Genomic DNA, 6,432 nt, shown 5'->3' with positions numbered 1-6,432 from the left:
ATGAATACCTTATGGGTGCAATTTCTGTGAGATTCTTTTTATGATACGAAAAGCTTCAGAGGCTCAATGCTGTGAGGCCACCGGTTAGCTGCACAGTGTTCATGCTTCTGTTAATGGAGCAGTTCTGATTGCTGTGCTGTTTTCTTAACCCGCAGCATTGGATGGGACATAAAACAGTAGAAACAGCCACAAAAATATATACATCTTTTGAATAACAGACTCGTAACAAATGCAGTTCAAATGGCCAACTGTAATTGCCCTATTATACAGTTGTGTGTGTCTTTCTCTGCTCATTCCATAGTGTATATCTCTCTCTCTCTCTCTCTCTCTCTCTCTCTCTCTCTCTCTCTCTCTCTCTCTCTCTCTCTCTCTCTCTCTCTCTCTCTCTCTCTCTCTCTCTCTCTCTCTCTCTCTCTCTCTCTCTCTCTCTCTCTCTCTCTCTCTCTCTCTCTCTCTCTCTCTCTCTCTCTCTCTCTCTCTCTCTCTCTCTCTCTCTCTCTCTCTCTCTCTCTCTCTCTCTCTCTCTCTCTCTCTCTCTCTCTCTCTCTCTCTCTCTCTCTCTCTCTCTCTCTCTCTCTCTCTCTCTCTCTCTCTCTCTCTCTCTCTCTCTCTCTCTCTCTCTCTCTCTCTCTCTCTCTCTCTCTCTCTCTCTCTCTCTCTCTCTCTCTCTCTCTCTCTCTCTCTCTCTCTCTCTCTCTCTCTCTCTCTCTCTCTCTCTCTCTCTCTCTCTCTCTCTCTCTCTCTCTCTCTCTCTCTCTCTCTCTCTCTCTCTCTCTCTCTCTCTCTCTCTCTCTCTCTCTCTCTCTCTCTCTCTCTCTCTCTCTCTCTCTCTCTCTCTCTCTCTCTCTCTCTCTCTCTCTCTCTCTCTCTCTCTCTCTCTCTCTCTCTCTCTCTCTCTCTCTCTCTCTCTCTCTCTCTCTCTCTCTCTCTCTCTCTCTCTCTCTCTCTCTCTCTCTCTCTCTCTCTCTCTCTCTCTCTCTCTCTCTCTCTCTCTCTCTCTCTCTCTCTCTCTCTCTCTCTCTTGAGACGTCAGCAAAATAAAGAAGCTCAAAACAGCCCAGACAGCCTTTTGCCCTGCTGGAAATCACAGCTCTACCATGTAGAGGTATAATTTGTCTCTCTTCTTGCCCACCATGAGTTCCGGTCGAATGAGAGCGAGAGAGAGCCCGTTTTGGGCAGTGACATGTTGTGGAGGTCAGAGGAGGTATGGATGGGTGACAGGAGCCACACTGCCCAACCCTGCACAGGAGGAGGAGTGCCCTCCAATGTTACACTCACTGTAGGGACTGGGTAGAGGCACACTGGTTGTGGTGCAGTGGATTATTGTTGCCTAGCGGGAACTATCCAGAAGCCTGCATCCATCTTAAGGCCATTGCTTTCATAGATCACTATCCAACTGAGCATTCGAGGAGAGAAATACATTTAAAGACCTGAGGGCATGTGCCGTTTTTCACTTCTTCCCACTTTGTTTTTCCTCTGGAATATATACTGGGTGTCGTCGCTAAGCATTTGATTATAGGTCTCCATCCATCCATCTCTCCCTCTCTCTCTTTTCATCTTTGATGGCCTCTGCCTTTCGTTTCCTCAGCCCTCTGACGGAACACCTCCTTTTCACGACCTCACAAACCGATTGTTTCTCCGCACCGGCTTGTCGAGGATAAAACCAAACTGAGGGTGGAGGAATGCTGCTTGTGCAGCCTGGTTCCAACAGGAACGTTTAGCTGGGTCAGATAAAGGACCTTAATTGAATGGAGGAGGAAGTGTAGGAAGTGTAGGTTCGGCACTAACGACTTCTCCTCATGTGGGGGCTAGGACTGATGTTTTTGTTCCTGCAGATGTGGTAGATAACGGGTGATGTGGGAGTTCGGTGAGAGCTTTAAGATTCTGCAACATTTCATCTTGTGATCAATGCGTTTCAATTATTTGAGTTGTTCTGAGGAAGCCGACGCTGTTAAGGCATTTTGGTGTCTGTTGTGAAAAACTCTGTTTTCAGTCACCAGCCTTGGTGCTGAAATGTTCTCATAATGCTTTTCCTGTCCTGAATGAACCTCTGTGGAGAATATCAGTGCCTTTTTGAGCCTATTTGGCAAAGCCTAGCCTGGCTTCATAAGAGCCGCACCTAGAGAGAGAGCCTGTCACACATAGGACTGAATCATGCTTGGGGTGGCAGTTGTCCTTGTCTACAGAGCAGTAGCACAGTTAGATTGCTGTGTTCATTACAATTATTGTCCCACTAGTGTGATGCATTGAAGCTCTGCTATTTATAACAAACACAGTGTGTGCCTTTGGCATCAGCTGTTATTTTATGACATGGGGTTGTCGTCACTTTCGTGTGTGTCAAGCTGTTCCATGTGGAGGGCACCAGATGGCGCCCCCCTCTATCTGCCAGCTCACCCTGGTGTCAGTGTGGTATCCAGGGGAGTCTGAGGATCAAGTGTCTGCAGTGCTACGTGCCTCAGCGCAGTTGGAGCAACCATGTGTTTTCCTATATCATATGTCTTCCAGTTGAAGGAGGTCTGTTGACAAAAAGTTTACACAGTAAATGACTCACATTTTTATCTGATCTAAGTGCATCTGATTTACATCTGACTTGTTCCCTACTGTTACAATTAGGAAACCAGACTGTTCTTGTCACAAATCGGCAGAGGCCATTTTGGAGACTTGGGAGTTCCAGTAGCATGTACCCTGTTTGTCTGTGAATAGTAGTTTTATCATCAGGGAAGCCATTCTGTGCCCTCTGGCCCCGTGCCGGCTGACCCTACAATGTAAACTGGGAGAAGCCAGGCATTTTAATTGTGTTTGGGAATATGATCCGGTTGAGCCTTCAAAGTCAGCTTTTTAGTATTGTGTGTGTGTGTGTGTGTGTGTGTGTGTGTGTGTGTGTGTGTGTGTGTGTGTGTGTGTGTGTGTGTGTGTGTGTGTGTCAGACAACCCTGATTATCAGTCCCTGAGAGAGTATTTGAGAGGACCAAGGCCCATATTCACAAAGTGTCTTAGAGTAGGAGTGCTGATCTATGAACAGTTCAGCCTGTTAAATCATAATGAATAAGAGAGCAGACCTGGATCAGCACGCTTCGTAAATACGGGACCTGGACTCCTTTCAACAGATTTTGAATACTACAGGACAATACTATTGACACCACAGGAAACGGGGCATGGCACTCCAGTCTGCATGGAAATGGAAATGTCCCCCTCATTCTCCCTCCAGCCAGCCCTGCATATTTCTCTGAGCTTAACAGGATCTTAGTGGGTTTTTACCATACTGTATGGTCTGTTAAAGGGGATACTGTCTACTGCCTACAGTATTCATTACACTGTCTATATGTTAGTCGCTGACAGTGAGTATCATATAGGTTGGGATCTGGTAGTGGTCTACAATAATCAAGACAGTCTTTCCTCTCGGAGGCTGACTGTGTGAATTCCACACAGCAAATCTGTCAAAGGAAGATGAATGTGTATCGTCTGACTCCCTGCTCTCACTCACTCACTCACTCACTCACTCACTCACTCACTCAATCACTCACTCACTCACTCACTCACTCAGATTAGCTGAAACCCAGAGGAGTTGTGCTTCTTAATCTACAATGACTCTGGTTAAGCCTATGAGACCATCTCAGTCTGACTGCTGCTGAACTGAGAGAATCATGTTCCTGCTTCAGTCCTGGACTGCCTTTACTAAGGCATTACAAAAGACAGAGAAAATGTATGTGGCTCAGTCTTTCTGCTGTTCCCATTCATTTGACTTTAAACCTCGCTGTAAAATGGGAGGGAATAGCGTAATCGCAAAAACCTAATTCCCTAAGAATGTGTTATTATTACTGGGTAAGCGATGTGTACCCTCCCAGCCAGATTATGGGAACTCTTTGTACTATGTTATTATTACTGGGTAATCGATGTGTACCCTCCCAGCCAGATTATGGGAACTCTTTGTACTATGTTATTATTACTGGGTAAGCGATGTGTACCCTCCCAGCCAGATTATGGGAACTCTTTGTACTATGTTATTATTACTGGGTAATCGATGTGTACCCTCCCAGCCAGATTATGGGAACTCTTTGTACTATGTTATTATTACTGGGTAAGCGATGTGTACCCTCCCAGCCAGATTATGGGAACTCTTTGTACTATGTTATTATTACTGGGTAAGCGATGTGTACCCTCCCAGCCAGATTATGGGAACTCTTTGTACTATGTTATTATTACTGGGTAAGCGATGTGTACCCTCCCAGCCAGATAATGGGAACTCTTTGTACTATGTTATTATTACTGGGTAGCGATGTGTACCCTCCCAGCCAGATTATGGGAACTCTTTGTACTATGTTATTATTACTGGGTAAGTGATGTGTACCCTCCCAGCCAGATTATGGGAACTCTTTGTACTATGTTATTATTACTGGGTAAGCGATGTGTACCCTCCCAGCCAGATTATGGGAACTCTTTGTACTATGTTATTATTACTGGGTAAGCGATGTGTACCCTCCCAGACAGATTATGGGAACTCTTTGTACTATGTTATTATTAGTGGGTAAGCGATGTGTACCCTCCCAGCCAGATTATGGGAACTCTTTGTACTATGTTATTATTACTGGGTAAGCGATGTGTACCCTCCCAGCCAGATTATGGGAACTCTTTGTACTATGTTATTATTACTGGGTAAGCGATGTGTACCCTCCCAGCCAGATTATGGGAACTCTTTGTACTATGTTATTATTACTGGGTAAGCGATGTGTACCCTCCCAGCCAGATTATGGGAACTCTTTGTACTATGTTATTATTACTGGGTAAGCGATGTGTACCCTCCCAGCCAGATTATGGGAACTCTTTGCACTATGTTATTATTAGTGGGTAAGCGATGTGTACCCTCCCAGCCAGATTATGGGAACTCTTTGCACTATGTTATTATTACTGGGTAAGCGATGTGTACCCTCCCAGCCAGATTATGGGAACTCTTTGCACTATGTTATTATTACTGGGTAAGCGATGTGTACCCTCCCAGCCAGATTATGGGAACTCTTTGTACTATGTTATTATTACTGGGTAAGCGATGTGTACCCTCCCAGCCAGATTATGGGAACTCTTTGCACTATGTTATTATTACTGGGTAAGCGATGTGTACCCTCCCAGCCAGATTATGGGAACTCTTTGCACTATGTTATTATTACTGGGTAAGCGATGTGTACCCTCCCAGCCAGATAATGGGAACTCTTTGTACTATGTTATTATTACTGGGTAAGCGATGTGTACCCTCCCAGCCAGATTATGGGAACTCTTTGTACTATGTTATTATTACTGGGTAAGCGATGTGTACCCTCCCAGCCAGATTATGGGAACTCTTTGTACTATGTTATTATTACTGGGTAAGCGATGTGTACCCTCCCAGCCAGATTATGGGAACTCTTTGTACTATGTTATTATTACTGGGTAAGCGATGTGTACCCTCCCAGCCAGATTATGGGAACTCTTTGTACTATGTTATTATTACTGGGTAAGCGATGTGTACCCTCCCAGACAGATTATGGGAACTCTTTGTACTATGTTATTATTAGTGGGTAAGCGATGTGTACCCTCCCAGCCAGATTATGGGAACTCTTTGTACTATGTTATTATTACTGGGTAAGCGATGTGTACCCTCCCAGCCAGATTATGGGAACTCTTTGTACTATGTTATTATTACTGGGTAAGCGATGTGTACCCTCCCAGCCAGATTATGGGAACTCTTTGTACTATGTTATTATTACTGGGTAAGCGATGTGTACCCTCCCAGCCAGATTATGGGAACTCTTTGCACTATGTTATTATTACTGGGTAAGCGATGTGTACCCTCCCAGCCAGATTATGGGAACTCTTTGCACTATGTTATTATTACTGGGTAAGCGATGTGTACCCTCCCAGCCAGATTATGGGAACTCTTTGCACTATGTTATTATTACTGGGTAAGCGATGTGTACCCTCCCAGCCAGATTATGGGAACTCTTTGTACTATGTTATTATTATTGGGTAAGCGATGTGTACCCTCCCAGCCAGATTATGGGAACTCTTTGCACTATGTTATTATTACTGGGTAAGCGATGTGTACCCTCCCAGCCAGATTATGGGAACTCTTTGTACTATGTTATTATTACTGGGTAAGCGATGTGTACCCTCCCAGCCAGATTATGGGAACTCTTTGTACTATGTTATTATTACTGGGTAAGCGATGTGTACCCTCCCAGACAGATTATGGGAACTCTTTGTACTATGTTATTATTACTGGGTAAGCGATGTGTACCCTCCCAGACAGATTATGGGAACTCTTTGTACTATGTTATTATTACTGGGTAAGCGATGTGTACCCTCCCAGACAGATTATGGGAACTCTTTGTACTATGTTATTATTACTGGGTAAGCGATGTGTACCCTCCCAGCCAGATTATGGGAACTCTTTGTACTATG

Source organism: Oncorhynchus masou, chromosome 13, assembly GCF_036934945.1.
Source record: "Oncorhynchus masou masou isolate Uvic2021 chromosome 13, UVic_Omas_1.1, whole genome shotgun sequence".
Lineage (NCBI taxonomy): Eukaryota > Metazoa > Chordata > Actinopteri > Salmoniformes > Salmonidae > Oncorhynchus > Oncorhynchus masou.
Note: the sequence above shows the minus strand (reverse complement) of the source record.